Source organism: Triturus cristatus, chromosome 7 (assembly GCF_964204655.1).
Source record: "Triturus cristatus chromosome 7, aTriCri1.1, whole genome shotgun sequence".
Taxonomy (NCBI): domain Eukaryota; kingdom Metazoa; phylum Chordata; class Amphibia; order Caudata; family Salamandridae; genus Triturus; species Triturus cristatus.
The window spans coordinates 1,846,834,046-1,846,852,038 of NC_140590.1; the positions used below are offsets into that span (position 1 = coordinate 1,846,834,046).

General features: G+C 47.3%; 1 long non-coding RNA gene across 2 annotated transcripts in view; it reads right to left on the minus strand.

The window, feature by feature from the left end:
• Positions 1 to 17,993, minus strand: part of LOC146813418 (uncharacterized) — a 229,155-nt gene that overhangs the window by 129,190 nt on the left and 81,972 nt on the right. Inside the window, exon 1 of one of the 2 annotated variants that reach the window (XR_014966976.1) lies at positions 14,669 to 14,806. The exons of the other annotated variant lie outside the window; for it this stretch is intronic. This is a non-coding gene — a long non-coding RNA (uncharacterized LOC146813418). Of the gene's footprint in view, positions 1 to 14,668; positions 14,807 to 17,993 lie in introns of those variants that run through there. 2 annotated transcript variants of the gene reach the window in all.

The following is a 17,993-nucleotide window of genomic DNA, read 5'->3' on the forward strand; positions in this document are numbered from 1 at the left end:
CCTTGGCCCTGCCTGGGAATGGATTGTACTTGCAGACAGCTTCAGCCGGATGTGGCTTCTGAGCTAGCAGTACCAATGAGAAAGAGTGAGAAACTTCTGAAACGTGCCAGGCTAGTGATGTGTGAAGGATGAAGACCATACTGAAGTGGTAAAAGGCAATGCAATTCTGTGGCAATGAGCGAGGGTCTGCTGAGACGTGCAAGGCTAGTGATGTGTGAATGAGTGAGAAAATACTGAAGTGGTAAAAGCCGATGTAATACTGTGAGGATATGAGTGAGAAACTGTTGAAGTGGGCAAGGCTAGTGATGTATGAATAAGTGAATGAGTGAGACCAAACTAAAGGGGTAAAGACCAATGCAATACTGTGTGGAAATGAGTGAGAAACTGGGCAAGGCTAGTGACGTATGAATGAGCGAGGCTATAATTAAGAGGTAAGAGCCAATACAATACAGTGAGGCAATCAGGGCGAAACTGATGAAATGTGCAAGGCGTGTGAAGTGTGAAAGAGTGACACCATCTTGAATGGGTAAAGGCCAATGCAACACAGTGTGGCAATCAGTGAGAAATGATTGAAATGTGCAAGACTAGTGATGTGTGGATAAGTGAGAATATACTGAAGTGGTAAAAGCCAATGCAGTACTGTGTGGAAATGAGTGAGAAACTGCTTAAATGTTCAAGGCTAGTGATGTGTGAATGAGTGAAATCATACTAAAAGAGTAAAGGCCAATGCAACACAATGTGGCAATGAGTAAGAAACTATTTAAATGTGCAAGGCTCGTGATGTGTGAATGAGTGAAACCATATTGAAGGGGTAAAAGACCATACAATACAATGTGGCAATGATTGGAAACAACTGAAATGTGCAAGACCAGTGATGTGTGAATGAGTGAGACCTTGCTGTAGAGGTAAAAGCCAATACAATAATGTGTTGCAAACTGTTGAAAAGTGCAAGGCTATTGACGTGTGGATCAGTGACACCATATAGAGGAGGAAAAAGTCAGTACGATATAGAGTGGCAATGCGTGAGAAACTGTAGATGATCCCAAGACTAGAGATGTATGAATGAGTGAGACTATATTGAAGAGGTAAGAGCCAATAAAATACAGTGTGGAAATCAGTGTGACACTGTTGGAAGGTGCAGGGCAGTGAAGTGTGAATGAGTTACACAATCTTGAAGGGGTAAAAGACCATACAATACAATGTGGCAATGAGTGAGAAACTATTTAAATGTGCAAGACTAGTAATGTGTGAATGAGTGACACCATACTAAAAGCATAAAGGCCAATGCATTACAATGCGGCAATGAGTGGGAAACTGCTGAAATGTGCAGGACTAGTGATGTGTGAAAGAGTGAGACTGTAATAAAAGCATAAAGGCCAATACAATACAATTTGGCAATGAGTGAGGAACTATTGAAATGTGCAAGACTAGAGCTGTGTGGATGAGTGAGACCTTGCTAAAGAGGGAAATGTCAATACAATAATGTGTGTCAATGAGTGAGAACCTGTTTAAATGTGCAAGGCTAGTGATGTGTGAAGAAGTGAGACCATACTAAAAGCGTAAAGGCTAATACAAAACAATGTGGAAATGAGTGAGAAACTATTGAAATGTGCAAGACTAGAGCTGTGTGAATGAGTGGGACCCTGCTAAAGAAGTAAAAGCCAATACAATAATGTGTGTCAATGAGTGAAAAACTGTTGAAACGAGCAAGGTTAGTGACATGTAGATCAGTGACACCATATTGAAGGGGTAAAGGCCAATGCAATGCAATGTGGCAATGAGTGGGAACCTATGTAAATGTGCAAGCCTAGTGATGTGTGAATGAGTGAGCCCACATTAAAAACATAAAATGCCAATGCAATACAATGTGACAATGAGTGGGAACAATTTGAATGTGTAAGACTAGTGATGTGTGAAAGAGTGAGATCATCCTGAAGGGGTAAAGGCCGGTACTGTGTGGGAATCCCAGCCTCTATTAGATGACACCAGGGTAGATATGTGCCAGTGAGTTAAGATCCAATAAACAGGCAAAGGCCAGTGATGTGTGGGAATGAGATTCCACTGATACAGCGGTGTGCGGGAATAAGTACCCCTTTAGGGTGCATGAGTGTAGAGATCTAGGAATGCACAGTATTTCTACAGCAGCATATTTATGTCATGTCCACAGCCTCACATGTTCCCCCTATCCTCTCTTCTAGATGCATCAGCCTCTCTTCCCTTCCTCTGTTGCTTCTCCTCAATCCTGAATTCACTTACCAGAATTAGGGAGAGGATTAGCCATGTTCAGGGCCAGGAAGGTACAAAGAACCACAATGGTGAGCATAGCTGGGTGCAGGCAGCGGATCCCCAGAAGAATGAAGGAAGCCGTGCAAGACTGTTGCCGGATGGGACTCCAGCTGCTTTAATACTTGGTGCTGGCCACATCAAGGAAGGCAGTGTTCTCAGATGTCCTGATTGCAGATATTAGCTCATAAACAAGATATGCAAGCTGTTCTTGCAAAGGTGAAAATGATGCCTCCCAACATGATCTAAGTACATCATGACCTGAGCTTGGGACAAAATTTCCTGAGGAATTGGGCAGAAAGTCAGGTTTTTTGGGACGTGTAGTGGAGGCTGGAGCTATATGAAGAGGTAAAAGTCCCAAGAAAGCTCTGCACACCACCACTCTTCCACCTTTTGTGGCATTCCCTGTGTTTAACCCATTTGACTAAACAAAACTGTGAGCCTGCTGATGAGGCTCTCTGACTTCCCAAATAAGAGCAGCGAAGTGGGGTCTCCTGGGCAGAAAGCTGCATCCAAAGTGGACCCCCAAATCGCCAAGACGGGCTACTGCCCTCTCATACAAGGCTCTAGGAGGACTGCCTGCTGACTAGAGTATGATAGCCACAAACCCCCATATCCTCCCGCCCATCTCCTCCTGTCTCTGTCCTTTCACACCGACATCCACAGTGACACCTATGATGGGTCTCGTGAGGTCCTGCCAGGTGTGGAAACATCAGGATGGTTGTGGACCCAAAGCTACTCCCAATGCAGGTGGGCTATGAAAGGTTTGTTTTGAAGAGTTTCTGCCTCTTTTTGAGGTTACTGGTTTCACTATCAAGAGGGGATACTACAGTTATCTTTTGTAAGGAGTCACTGAAAGTTAGTGAGGCGTTTGTGATGAGGTGTCGGTCTCGAAGATGACTAATACGTTGTCATAACTATGACTATCTCCTAAGCCAGCATCTGTCTGAATTTGACTTTTTTTTGTTTCCCTGTAAAGGCTGCACCAGGTCTTACTTCCTTAGAGCAAGGAACTGGGGTGAATAGTTAGCTGTGCTGACTTTGCTCTTTCACAAAAAACAAGGCATTTGTTGGGACACAAGTCCTCTGCCTGGCCTGCTGAAGCTGTGCTGCTCTGTACTCACGTGTTTTTCATAGCTCTCTGCCATTTTACATCCAGTGAGGGAGGCAGTCATGTGGGCTCACTGAGACTTCTCACGTTTTACACAGCATGAGACATAAGAGCGGCCTCAGATGTGAAGAGGCAACCAAAGTGAACCTCTCTAGTTGAGTGGCTTTGTACCCACACACACTGGTGGGAGCAGTACCAGTAGGTCGGGGTACAGTCCTTTGTACATGCACACACTAGTGGGAGCAGTACCAGTAGGCAGGAGTACAGTTCTTTATACCCACACACGGGTGGGAGCAGTACCAGTAGGCAGGAGTACAGTCCTTTGTACCCGCACACACTGGTGGGAGCAGTACCAGTAGGCTGGGGTACAGTCCTTTGTCCTATGTACACTACTAGGAGCAGTACCAGTAGGTCAGGGTACAGTTCTTTGTACATGCACAACACACTGGTGGGAGCAGTACCAGTAGGCGGGGTACAGTTCGTTGTCCCTGCACACACTGGTTGTAGTAGTACCAGTAGGACAGAGTACAGGCCTTTGTACCAACACACACTGGTGGGAGCAGTACCAGTAGACCTGGGTACAGTACTTTGTCCTACTCGCACTACTAGGAGCAGTACCAGTAGGCCGGGGTACACTTCTTTGTACATGCACACACTGGTGGGAGCAGTACCAGTAGGCCGGGGTACAGTCCTTTGCAACCACAGACACTGGTGGCAGCAGTACCAGTTGGCGGGGTACAGTTCTTTGTACCCACACACACTGGTGGGAGCAGTACCAGTAGGCCGGGGTACAGTCCTTTGTACCCGCACACACTGGTGGGAGCAGTAGCAGTAGGCCAGGGACAGTCCTCTGTCCTACTCACAGTACTAGGAGCAGTCCCAGTAGGCCGGAGTACAGTTCTCTGTACCCGCAAACACTGGTGGGAGCAGTACTAGTAGGCTGGGGTACAGTTCTTTGCACATGCACAAACTGGTGGGAGCAGTACCAGTAGGCCGGGGTACAGTTCTTCGTAGCCATACACACTGGTGGGAGGAGTACCAGTAGGCCAGGGTACAGTTCCTTGTACCCGCACACATGGGTTGGAGCAGTACCAGTAGGCCGTGGTACAGTTCCTTGTACCCGCACACATGGGTAGGAGCAGTACCACTAGGTGGGGTACAGTACTTTGTACATGCACACACAGGTTGGAGCAGTACCAGCAGGCCGGGGTACAGTCCTTCATACCTGCACACACTGGTGGGAGTAGTACCAGTAGGCCGGGGTACAGTCCTTTGTACATGCACACACGGGTTGGAGCAATACCAGTAGGCTGGAGTATAGTCCTTTGTACCCGCACACACTGGTGGAGCAGTACCAGTAGGTCTTGGTACAGTCCTTTGTACACGCACACACAGGTTGGAGCAGTACCAGTTAGCTGGGGTATAGTCCTTTGTACCCACAGACACTGGTGGAGCAGTACTAGTAGGCCGTGGTACAGTCCTTTGTACATGCACTCACTGGTGGGGGCAGGACCAGTAGGCGGGGTACAATCCTTTGTACATGCACACACTGATGGGAGCAGTACCAGTAGGCAGGAGTAAAGTTCTTTGTAACCACACACACAGGTTGGAGCAGTACCAGTAGGCCAGGGTACAGTCCTTTGTACCCGCACACACTGGAGGGAGCAGTACCAGTAGGCGGGAGTACAGTCCTTTGTACATGCACACATTGGTAGGAGCAGTACCAGTAGGAGGGGGTACAGTCCTTTGTACCATCACACACTGGTTGTAGCAGTACCAGTAGGTGGGTGCACACTCTTTTGTACATTCACACATGGGTTGGAGCCGTGGCAGTTGGCCGAGGTACAGTTCTCTGTACATGCACACACTGGTGGGAGCAGTACTAGTAGGTTGGGGTACAGTCCTTTGCACATGCACGCACTGGTGGGAGCAGTACCAGTGTAGGCCGGGGTACAGACCTTTGTACATGCACACATGGGTTGGAGCAGTGGCAGTTGGCTGGGGTACAGTTCTCTGTACATGCACACACTGGTGGGAGCAGTACTAGTAGGCCGGGGTACAGTCCTTTGCACATGCACACACTGGTGAGAGCTGTACCAGTGTAGGCCGGGGTACAGTCCTTTGTGCATGCACACATGGGTTGGAGCAGTAGCAGTTGATCGGGGTACAGTCCTCTGTACATGCACACACTAGTGGGAGCAGTACTGGTAGGCCGGGCTACAGTCCTTTGCACATGCACACATTGGTGGGAGCAGTACCAGGGGTACAGTCCTTTGTACCCGCACACACTGCAAGGAGCAGTACCAGTAGGCGGGGGTATAGTCCTTCGTACCCATACATAGTGGCAGGTGCTGTACCAGTAAGCAGGGGTATAGTCCTTTGTACATGCACACATGGGTTTTTAGCAGTAGCAGTTTTCCTGGGTACAGTACTCTGTACATGCACACACTGGGACAAGCAGTACCAGTAGGCCGGGGTATAGTCCTTTGTACCTGCACACACTGCTAGGAGCAATACCAGTAGGCGGGGGTATAGTCCTTCATACCAATACACAGTGGTGGGAGCAGCACCAGTAGGCCGGAGTACAATTCTTTGTCCATACACACACTGGTTGGAGCAGTGGCAGGAGGTGGGGGTACCCTCATGCACTGGTGGGAGCAGTACCAGTATACTGGGTTACAGCCCTTTGTACCTACATGCACTAGTGCGAGTAGTACCAGTAGGCGGGGGTAAAGTCCTTAGTACCCACACACACGGGTTGGAGCAGTACAAGTAAGCCAGGGTACAGTCCTTTGTACCTGCACACACTGTTGGAGCAGTACCAGTAGGCGGGGGTATAGTCCTTCGTACCCATACATAGTGGCAGGTGCTGTACCAGTAAGCAGGGGTATAGTCCTTTGTACATGCACACATGGGTTTTTAGCAGTAGCAGTTTTCCTGGGTACAGTACTCTGTACATGCACACACTGGGACAAGCAGTACCAGTAGGCCGGGGTATAGTCCTTTGTACCTGCACACACTGCTAGGAGCAATACCAGTAGGCGGGGGTATAGTCCTTCATACCAATACACAGTGGTGGGAGCAGCACCAGTAGGCCGGAGTACAGTTCTTTGTCCATACACACACTGGTTGGAGCAGTGGCAGGAGGTGGGGGTACCCTCATGCACTGGTGGGAGCAGTACCAGTATACTGGGTTACAGCCCTTTGTACCTACATGCACTAGTGCGAGTAGTACCAGTAGGCGGGGGTAAAGTCCTTAGTACCCACACACACGGGTTGGAGCAGTACAAGTAAGCCAGGGTACAGTCCTTTGTACCTGCACACACTGTTGGGAGCATACCAGTAGGTGGGGTACAGTTCTTTGTACCCGCACACACTGGTGAGAGTAGTACCAGTAGGCAGGGGTATAGTCCTTTGTACCTCTACACACTGGTTGGAGCAGTGCCAGTAGGCCAGTGTAGTCCTTTGTACATGCACACACTCATTTGAGCACTGCCAGTAGTCCGGGGGTACATTCCTTTGTACATGTACACAGTGGTGGGAGCAGTACCAGTAGGCTGCGGTACAGTTCTTTTTACCCGCACTCACGAGTTGGATCAGTACCAGTAGGCCGGGGTACAGTTCTTTGTACCCATACACAGTGGGGAAAGAAGTACAAGTAGGTTATGTACAGTTCTTTGACCTGCACACCCTAGTTGGAGTAGTACCAGTAGGCTGGGGTACAGTTATTTGTACTTGCACAAACGGGTTGGAGCAGTACCATTAGGCCGGGGTGCAATCCTTTGTCCTACTCACACTGGTTGAAGCAGTATCAGTAGGCGGGGGACAGTCCTTTGTACCCACACACACTGGTGGGAGCAGTACCAGTAGGCCTGGGCACAGTCCTTTGTCCTACTCACACTACTAGGAGCAGTACCAGTAGGCCGGGGTACAGTTCTTTGTACATGCACACACTGGTGGAAGCAGTACCAGTAGGCCGGGGTACAGTCCTTTGTACCAGCGCACACTGATGGGAGCAGTACCAGTTGGCGGGGTACAGTTCTTTGTACCCGCACACACTGGTGGGAGCAGTACCAGTAGGCCAGTGTACAGTCCTTTGTACCCGCACACACTGGTGGGAGCAGTACCAGTAGGCTGGGGTACAGTTCTTTGTATATGCACACACTGGTGGGAGGAGCAGTACCAGTAGGCCGGTGTACAGTCCTTTGTACCCGCACACACTGGTGGGAGCAGTACCAGTAGGCTGGGGTACAGTTCTTTGTATATGCACACACTGGTGGGAGCAGTACCAGTAGGCCGGGGTACAGTCCTTTGTACCAGCACACACTAATGGGAGCAGTACCAGTTGGCGGGGTACAGTTCTTTGTACCCATACACACTGGTGGGAGCAGTACCAGTAGGCCGGTGTACAGTCCATTGTACCCGCACACACTGGTGGGAGCAGTACCAGTAGGCTGGTGTACTGTTCTTTGTACATGCACACACGGGTTGGAGCAGTACCATTAGGCTGGGCTGCAATCCTCTGTCCAACTCACACTGGTTGGAGCAGTACCAGTAGGCGGGTTTTTTAGGGAAAATGAGAGGGACCCCTTGGACACCCAAAGGACTAGGGTTCACAGAAAAAAGCACAAAGAATGTCCTTTGGCAAACAAAGGCCTATTCACCAGCCTATCATCATTCACCCAATAGATCTCAGACATCCAACCACCGTGCCACTGATCAGTCCAACCGTTTCAATGTATTGACAAAAAAACCTACAAGGCTAAGCTTATGATAACACAGTTTATTAGAAATGTTTCTTTTTAAAATTCAAATATTTATTTCCTCATACTCATAGCGCAAAATGATCACAAGAGATACAAAAAAATCCATATAATAAAAAAATCACAGTATTAAAAACACCAGACGAGAGTTAAAAAAGACATTAATCTTTGTCATAGCAGATCATATCCGTCTATACAAATATTTAAGATGATTCCTGAAGCTTCTCAAGCAGTCAACATCCAAAGAAACATCTATTTTATGGATTAGTGGAACACAAACGTCGACATGTTTCGATGGTTATGCTGATGGGACCATCTTTATCAAGACTATAATCGATAGGCGCTCCTTGAATAAAACACATTAAGGAAACCGCTGTTAGCGGTGGACAATAAACCTAGGAAACTGCTGCAATGATCCAATTTCCCAAATAATACGTATCAATCCTAACTGGCACCTTTGGGTAACACGTGTTGTAGTTTATGGCACTTTTCTCCTTCTTCGTAGTGGCTTTTACGTAAGTATAAAAAAAGCTCTTGCCCTTACTACGACCACCTTGATTAACTCTACAGTGAGGAAGTTTGTTAACAAAATGGAGGCCCCCTCGTCTGCACGGCGCGGTATGTTCGGGTCCACTGAGTACCAAGATTGTATATCTGGCAGTGACAATATTCAAGGGAACCGGTGGCACACCTTCACATCCGTCCCTTTCTTCCATCAGTAGGGGGGTACAGTCCTTTGTACCTGCACACACATGTTGGAGCAGTATCAATAGGCTGGGGCGTGGTCCTTTGTACCTAAACACAGGTTGGAACAGTACCAGTGGGCAGGTGTACAGCCCTTTGTACCCACGCACACAGGATGCATCAGTACCAGTAGGCCAGGGCACAGTCCTTTGTACCTCCACACAGTGGTTGGAGCAGTACAAGTAGGTCGTGGTACAGTCCTTTGTACCTTTCACACTGGTTGGAGCAGTACCAGTAGGCTGGGGTAAAGATATTTGTACGTACAGACACTGGTTAGAGCAGTGCCAGTAGGCCGGGGAACAGTCCTTTGTACCCACACACACTGGTTGGAGCAGTACCAGTAGGCCAGAGTGCAGTCCTTTGTACCTACACACACTGGTTGGAGCAGTACCAGTAAGCTGGGGTACAGTCCTTCTTTGTACCCACAAACACTGGTTGGAGCAGTACAAGTAAGCTGGTGTACAGTCCTTATTGTACCCACACACACTGGTTGGAGCAGTACAAGTAAGCTCGGGTACAGTCCTTCTTTGTACCCACACACACTGGTTGGAGCAGTACCAGTACGCCAGAGTGCAGTCCTTTGTGCCCACACACACTGGTTGGAGCAGTACAAGTAAGCTAGGGTACAGTCCTTCTTTGTACTCACACGCACTGGTTGGAGCAGAATAAGTAAGCTGGGGTAGAGTCCTTTTTTGTACTCACACACACTAGTTGGAGCAGTACAAGTAAGCTCGGGTACAGTCCTTCTTTGTACCCACACACACTGGTTGGAGCAGTACCAGTACGCCAGAGTGCAGTCCTTTGTACCCACACACACACTGGTTGGAGCAGTACCAGTAGGCCAGAGTACAGTTCTTAGTACCCACACACACTGGTTGGAGCAGTACAAGTAAGCTGGGGTACAGTCCTTTTTTGTACCCACACAAACTGGTTGGAGCAGTACAAGTAAGCTGGGGTACAGTCCTTCTTTATACCCACACACACTGGTTGTAGCAGTACCAGTAGGCCAGAGTACAGTCCTCCATATCCAAACCCCTAAGGAGGGAAGGGCTCCAATCCTCAGTGTAACGCTTGTGCAGACTCCTCCAACTGGGGTCCATTCACTTCCCCTCCTCTGCGATATGTATGGTAGGTGCACATATGTGTAAATACGAAATAGGTCGCACACTGCTCATCATACCAGCAAATAGCCCCATAGAACTCTGGATAATGTAGTGGCAGCGGTGAGTACGCCTATGCCACGAGTATGTCACTATTATGCCATCCCTGGACACGTGTTTCGAGGTAATTGCCTCTCGTCAGCAGGGAGCAGGTAAGTATGTGGGGTGCCGAATAGACTGCCAAAATATCAAAGGTATAGTACCTCTCACGGCGCGCAGGTGCGGAACCAAGGCTCGTCAGCCCAAGTCGCTCGAGAGAGCTTAAATGCAAATACGAAATAGGTTGCACACTGCTCGTCATACCAGCAAATAGCCCCATAGAACTCTGGATAATGTAGTGGCAGCGGTGAGTACGCCTATGCCACGAGTATGTCACTATTATGCCATCCCTGGACACGTGTTTCGAGGTAATTGCCTCTCGTCAGCAGGGAGCAGGTAAGTATGTGGGGTGCCGAATAGACTGCCAAAATATCAAAGGTATAGTACCTCTCACGGCGCGCAGGTTCGGAACCAAGGCTCGTCAGCCCAAGTCGCTCGAGAGAGCTTAAATGCAAATACGAAATAGGTCGCACACTGCTCGTCATACCAGCAAATAGCCCCATAGAACTCTGGATAATGTAGTGGCAGCGGTGAGTATGCCTATGCCACGAGTATGTCACTATTATGCCATCCCTGGACACGTGTTTCGAGGTAATTGCCTCTCGTCAGCAGGGAGCAGGGAAGTATGTGGGGTGCCGAATAGACTGCCAAAATATCAAAGGTATAGTACCTCTCACGGTGCGCAGGTGCGGAACCAAGGCTCGTCAGCCCAAGTCGCTCGAGAGAGCTTAAATGCAAATACGAAATAGGTCGCACACTGCTCGTCATACCAGCAAATAGCCCCATAGAACTCTGGATAATGTAGTGGCAGCGGTGAGTATGCCTATGCCACGAGTATGTCACTATTATGCCATCCCTGGACACGTGTTTCGAGGTAATTGCCTCTCGTCAGCAGGGAGCAGGGAAGTATGTGGGGTGCCGAATAGACTGCCAAAATATCAAAGGTATAGTACCTCTCACGGTGCGCAGGTGCGGAACCAAGGCTCGTCAGCCCAAGTCGCTCGAGAGAGCTTAAATGCAAATACGAAATAGGTCGCACACTGCTCGTCATACCAGCAAATAGCCCCATAGAACTCTGGATAATGTAGTGGCAGCGGTGAGTACGCCTATGCCACGAGTATGTCACTATTATACGTGTGCAGGGGAATGGGTTTTTCTGTGATTTCCGGGGTGCTCGACAGATTATCTCGTGGGGAGTCCATTAGAGTCCATATGTGTGTGCTCTGACTAAACAGGGGTTGGCTTCTGTAAGGCTACCTGGGGTCAGTCTTGGACCCTGTAGCCTTCATGTTCACAAACTCTTGAACACCCCCTCTGAGCCCATTTCTTTTTTCTACTGAAGAGCGCCCAATAGCCCCTTGGAAGTGACCTCAGTTCCCCCTCCCAGAGAGAAACATCTCCATTCCCTATTCGTGCATCTGATAATGTGGCGCCAGGCCTGGGGTTTCTGTGTGAGTAGCTAAAGAAGGATGTACTGAAGTCGAAAATATTAGCATTTTATTACAAGCCCAAGCACTTCCGACCCCTGGACAGCACCTCTGAGCCAACATAGTCTCAAGCTGCACACTGATGCCTTTGTTACCTGTGGGGTGCGCCCCCAGACCTCTGGGTGCCCCATCCTATAGAAAGTCTGTATGCGATGGACATGTTTCAAGATACAAGCCACTGAACGGACTTATAAAAGAGTGTTCAAGGCAGACTAACCTCCTGTCCTGCTATTGCTCCCAACGGGTAGTCCGGTGGGTGCTGGTCTGTTGGACTCCAGTGAAATCTGCCACCACAGCTAACACTGGAGACTAGCCACTGTAGCAGACACAAATAAAATCACCTACAAATCTTTTTCTCTGCCAAGCTTGGGGTCGGCACTTTGGGGCAGATTTACTGCACATTTTAACGGTCGCAGATGCTTCAATTCAGCCTTAGCGACCTTTAAAATGCTCTTTCTAGTGTGCTAATTGCATTTTAGGTTCTGTGTTCCCTAAAATGGGATTTGGACTGGATACTGTTTCGGTATCTGGAAGTGGCATGTTGCAGGTCCCTTCGAAATACCAAATTGGTATCTTTTGTATCAATGTTTTGTGACCAAAATCTAGTCATAAAAGATTGAAAATGTACCAACACCTCAAGGGCGGTGGTAATGCATTTGCGAAAGGAAAGGGGTCCACTTGGGACAAGTACACTTTTGTGAATGTGAAAAAAAAGTTTATTGAAGAGTAGGCAGTGGTCCCCTCAACAAACTTTAAAATATTACAATTTGTTTTTAAAATGCCGGCCCTTTTTGTTTAAGGAAAGCGGGTTGCATTTCACAAAATGCTTGCTTCATTTAAAAGTATTTCTCCAATCATAGAGTGGTAATTTGCCACCTGGTTATTAATATTCACGAGGTAGGTTGGATTGCGATCCACTCTGATTCAGAAATTTAAAAAATGACCTATTAGCCAGGGACATTTTACGGCATGGGCACAGTGTGGAATTGCACAGGGCCCCCATCTTCCAAGGCAGGGCCGGCTTTAGGGCGGTGCGACCGGTGCCACCGCACCGGGTGCTGGAGCGTTTCTTCCCCCCCCCCCCGGCAATTACCAGGCCTCACATAAATGTCAAGATAACTCGTGTGATTAATTATCTTCCTGGAAAGAGATCAGCATTTTGCATAGTTGAGGTTTTGACTTAGGTAAAGTTAGTGCAGAGGGTTAATATGCCTGCTGCAAAGAACGTGTCCCAAGTAGATTACAGAGAGCGTATGATGTAAACAGATCAGCAGGTTACTGCTTTCAAAAGAGGCATCCTTTTGTTACTTGCAATTTATAACTTAAAGTCCTAATATAGAATAGTGAACTATTAACTTTTACCCTTGAACTACATACACACTGCAAAGTATACATTATTAGAACATTGATTAATGTTGCAAAAAGGGTTAATTTGGCTAGAAATTGATTCTTATTATTAAAGAAAACTCCCAACTATGCTGTTTCTTTTTCGACTCTGAGTTTGTGCTTCTCCACACCAAGCACTCTTAAACTATACTGCCTACCAGTATGGATGTCATGTGACTCCTACACTTTTAGTCCTTTGGCTTATGTAACATTTCCTATACACTGATTTACACACGTATGATTGATTGTATCGGTGTAATGTGTGTGTGATGCAAAGTGCTCGGACACCCTACACTGGTATGAGTGGCGCTATATAACTAATTCAATGCATCTGAGAGAGTGTGGTTATGGAGACTTGGTCACTGTTAAAGGGTGCTAGTGAGAGAATGTGGTGGAGGTGGTGGGGGGGGGGGGCGTCAACAAACATTGTCACACAGGGCGCCACCAGGTAAGTATACTTTACCTCTCTCTAGCTCCTGTCTGTCTATTTCTATATCTGAACCACTCTTCTCGCTGCCTGACTCTACCTCTGCCTCTCTTTGCCCAGTGCCATCTTAAGGATTTTTGGGGTCATTGGCAAGACATTTTCAGTTGCTTTTTTGCAAAAAAACTCTTTCTGAAAGTTTTTTTGGCATCATGTGTACTACAACTAGTACAAACATGTATACAAAATTCAAACTTGCTACAAACAAGGGGCCCTAAGTTATGTCTTGCCTGGGGCCCTAAAACTCCTTAAGACAATGTCCAATAAATCCTCCTCCCTTGTGTGCTCGCTCTCTTTCTCCTTCTCTTGTGGTTCAGCGATCTGGAGGAATAAATATGAAGGATGCGGAACAGCAGCGGTGCAAGCCCGGACGCGGGCCCTACGGTGGCTAGTTTGGTATTCCGTCTACTCCTGAGCACCTCTCGTACCCCAGACTTGGGATTCATGGTTGTGTTTGGGGCCTCCTCGTGCCAGTGTATGAAGGGTGACGAATAAAACAGAAGGGGTTCGAAATGTATTCACAGACCTAATTTGATGTAGTAAAACTAATTACTGAATTACTACTTTACCTTTGTTTTGGCAAATATACTTAGTTACCTTATTTCATCAATGCACCTTTTTTATCTGATTTTATTGCAGGTCACCTAATTCAACTTTCCATTTATCTGATGTTCACTATTACATCATTAATGTATAATTAAATCGGTTGGATGATTGACATTTCATCATCATCTTAGTACATCATTTTAGGCCTTATAATCTTCTCTGGATGCTGAGCGCCTATTCATGTGAATAAAGAGGAAGAAGCTATTTAGAGGAGTGTAACCCCTCCCCCTCGAGCCATTCAATACACTGTGTCTTCTTACTTCATGCATTCCTGGTGTGTATCAGTCCTCATCAGGCGCGCAACACCCATTGGACTCAAAGGGCTTCAGCCCCCCCCCCGTCGTGTGCGGCAGCCCGGGATGAGACACCTTCCCGGGCAAAAAAGCAGCCGCACCCGAGCACTTCACAGGTCTTTAAACGACCATTTGCGTGTTAATGAGGCCTCGCTGTTGTTTCACCCCTTCTAAGAGCCCCTGCGGCTCCACTCTGCCTATTGCTTAAAGTTCAGCCCCCCCCCAAATTTTTGCTCAGCCCCCTCACCTCACCTCACAGGCGAACTCCACAGGTGGTGAAGGACCTACAAGCAGGAAAAAGAAACTTCTAGAAATTCCTAAAACAAGGAAAAGCAAAGCAGCGAACCAAGCCTTCTGCTCCTGACTCCTCGACACTGGACTCCATCGCCGACGCCTCCAGAATGAACCGAACCCTCCTGTCACTCAAGACCCTAAGACTCCTCCCTTCAAGGAGCCTCTTCCGGTCCAAGCCTCTGTCACTTCCGGCTGTCCTGTTCTATTCCTAGGCCCCTCCCTCTCTGAATCCCTTGTTTACTTAATGCTCCTTCCCAGCTCCTCCAGGTGACTGGGTGTAAAGTGCTCCACTGACGTTGCAACCAAGTCTTCGTTGTATGAATTTCTAAAGTAAATAAATACAATATCAAACTTGTACCTTTGGACTGTAAATACATCGGTCCTCAAACTCAGTGTGAAGTCCAGAGGGACTGCAGAATAAATTAAAGAATACATGGAACACATATGAGTGAGTGTCCTTGTCTGCCTGATGGGCTCTGGGGGGGCTGTTTCTAACTCCACCTCCTGCTGCAGGTGCACAGCACCCATCAAGAGATGCCAATCACTCCCAGAGCTGAGGAAACAGCACCACGGGGAGCCCCACCCCTAGAACTGTTTACTAACCTCATCAATCAACCAATCTCTCTTTATCTGGCCGAAGCCATAAAAGAAACACATACAAATGTATGCAAAATATAGCAAAGAGCACAGCATCATCTTAAACAATATAAACAGCATTACATCCTCATAACTATATACATTCATACCGTTCCCTAATATTAAAAGCCATTCTTACAAAGTTTAAAATAGCACTACAGACCTCTATTGAACCAAGCCCCTCCTTGAACTGTCTCAAATTGGGGCCAGAAAAATGGACCACGGTGCTGAATACAGAACGCAAAACAGGATAAGGCGAGGGGGAAACATCCTAAACAACGAAGTATTAATTACGGCTTACCTGAACAACGAAGTGGTTTTTTAGTTCGAAGTTTAGGAAGCCGTTGTAAAAAACAGTAGTGGTTTAGCATAGCTCGTTGTTTAGCCTTCGTGGTTCAGGAAGTCGTGGTTTAGGCAGTAGTTGTTTAGTCATACATTCCGGCGAGAAGGATTCTGAAGCCAAACTACATAGGGTTCCACATTCCCAGTTGTTGAGACCTGCACATATCTAACCATAGACCCCTTTTCTCGGCCAACCACCCAGTCTCTTATTCAAACAGAAATCTGGGCACCGCTGCTCGTCTACTTCTGTATGTTTGAGCGGGACCCTAAGTGGGTCACAATATAGACCCATAAGACCCAGGATCTGAAAAGTTTTCCTCAAACATGGGAGCCAAGAAATCTCATCTGCCCTGTCAAGGGACAAATCGTCGGAAATGCAAGTTGTTACAAGAGCCACCTCCGGGGACCCCCAGCTCTTGATCCAGAGTTTTAGGGGCGCAAGCCCCATTTGATCCTCCAGATACGGTATCCCAGCTCCTCATGACATATGAAAGTGGCCGTTCCACCAGCATTTGACAACAATCCATGAGTGAAATGGTTTTCCACCTGCTGGAGGATCCCCCCATGACTATAACCCCAACGCCCTGCGCCAAAGACCCAGACGAGGTGCACTTACCTTATACACGCCCAGCATCTCTTTATTCGGTTTATGACTGTGTTTGTAAATCTAAAAACGGCCTCAATGTTTCTTTTACATTGTTGATATCTTAAAGTTAATAACGAAATCCCGCTAAAAGATGAACTAAAAGTAATTCTCAAATACTTAAAGGATTTAGTATTTGCAAGAGATGTCCCTCCATCACAAAGCGCTTCAATGTTGTGTTTGGCGGCCTCAGGTCACAATGTACGACTTGGGATGGGTTACCTGCAAGTTTAACTCATCCATGTAAGTATAGAACTCAATCTAATAGGACCTGTAGACCATTCGTGGTGCGAGCAAGTAGCACCGCGTCATCCGCGTATAGTGAAATGGGTATCGAATGTGTTCCAATACGCGGCATATCTTTTCCTTTATCCACTAGATGTTTATTTATCCTGTTTACATAGAGCAGAAAAAGGAAGGGAGCCAAAATGCACCCCTATCTAACACCCCTGGAGTTGATATGAGGGGATCATTGTCCTACGGGGCCATAAGGGACCTGTATTGACAGGTCCTGATGAAGGCCCCCAATGGTATCAGAAGTTCTTTTTCAACACCCATCTTACCCATTAGATCCCATAGCTTCGAGCGGTCACTAAATGGCGCAGAGTGCAAGAGCCCCCAAATTTTAATGGAGTTCAGGGAAGGTATGGGGGTAACCGGGGGGGGAAGTACCCTCTGGGTAAGCGGGCCCTCTGCGCATGCGCAACTCCTACGGGAGGGCGTGGCTAATTGATAAGGATCTGACACCGGTTAGCGACCTTGCCGTAGGCCCAAATAGGATAGGCAGAAAGTAATTAATGTATGATTATGATCCAGATGTTAGATTCGGATAGGAAAAACTATGTATTAGAAATATGTTAAGGTTAGCCATCTGATATCTGTGCATATGAATTGTAATCAAATGTCGTGTTATGTTTCTGCGTATAATTGTGTAAATATTGTTTATTTCCAATTTTAATTTTGTTTTCATATTTTAATAAATACGGCCGGGGGTTATACGACCCCCGCCTCCAAAGAAACTCCCTTCTCATGTCCATCATTAGAAATGTGGTTATGCGCAGGGGGGAAGGGGGAAGTTCGGTAGTCCCAGACCATATCATCTACGTATAGTGAAATGGGTATCGAATGTGTTCCAATACGCGGCATATCTTTTCCTTTATCCACTAGATGTTTATTTATCCCATTTACATAGAGCAGAAAAAGGAAGGGATCCAAAATGCACCCCTATCTAACACCCCTGGAGTTGATATGAGGGGAACATTGCCCTACGGGGCCATAAGGGACGTGTATTGACAGGTCCTGATGAAGGCCCCCAATGGTATCAGAAGTTCTTTTTCAACACCCATCTTACCCATTAGATCCCATAGCTTCGAGCGGTTCACTCAATCAAACATGCTTGATAAATCTATAAAGGCCAGATGTAAAGGTCCCTCTTTTGCCCTATGACATTTTTCTGCAATAAGATAGAGGTGAAAGCACTGATGAACCGCGCTGATTCCGGGCCTGAGACTGTATTGAACCTCAGATAACGTGCTATTTCCCTCAGCCCAGCTCTCCAGATGGGACAAGAATACACGCCCCAACATCTGAACACTGGAATCCAGCAATGAGATGGGCCGATAACAGGGTGGAAGGGATCGATGCCTTTTATAAAATAAGGAT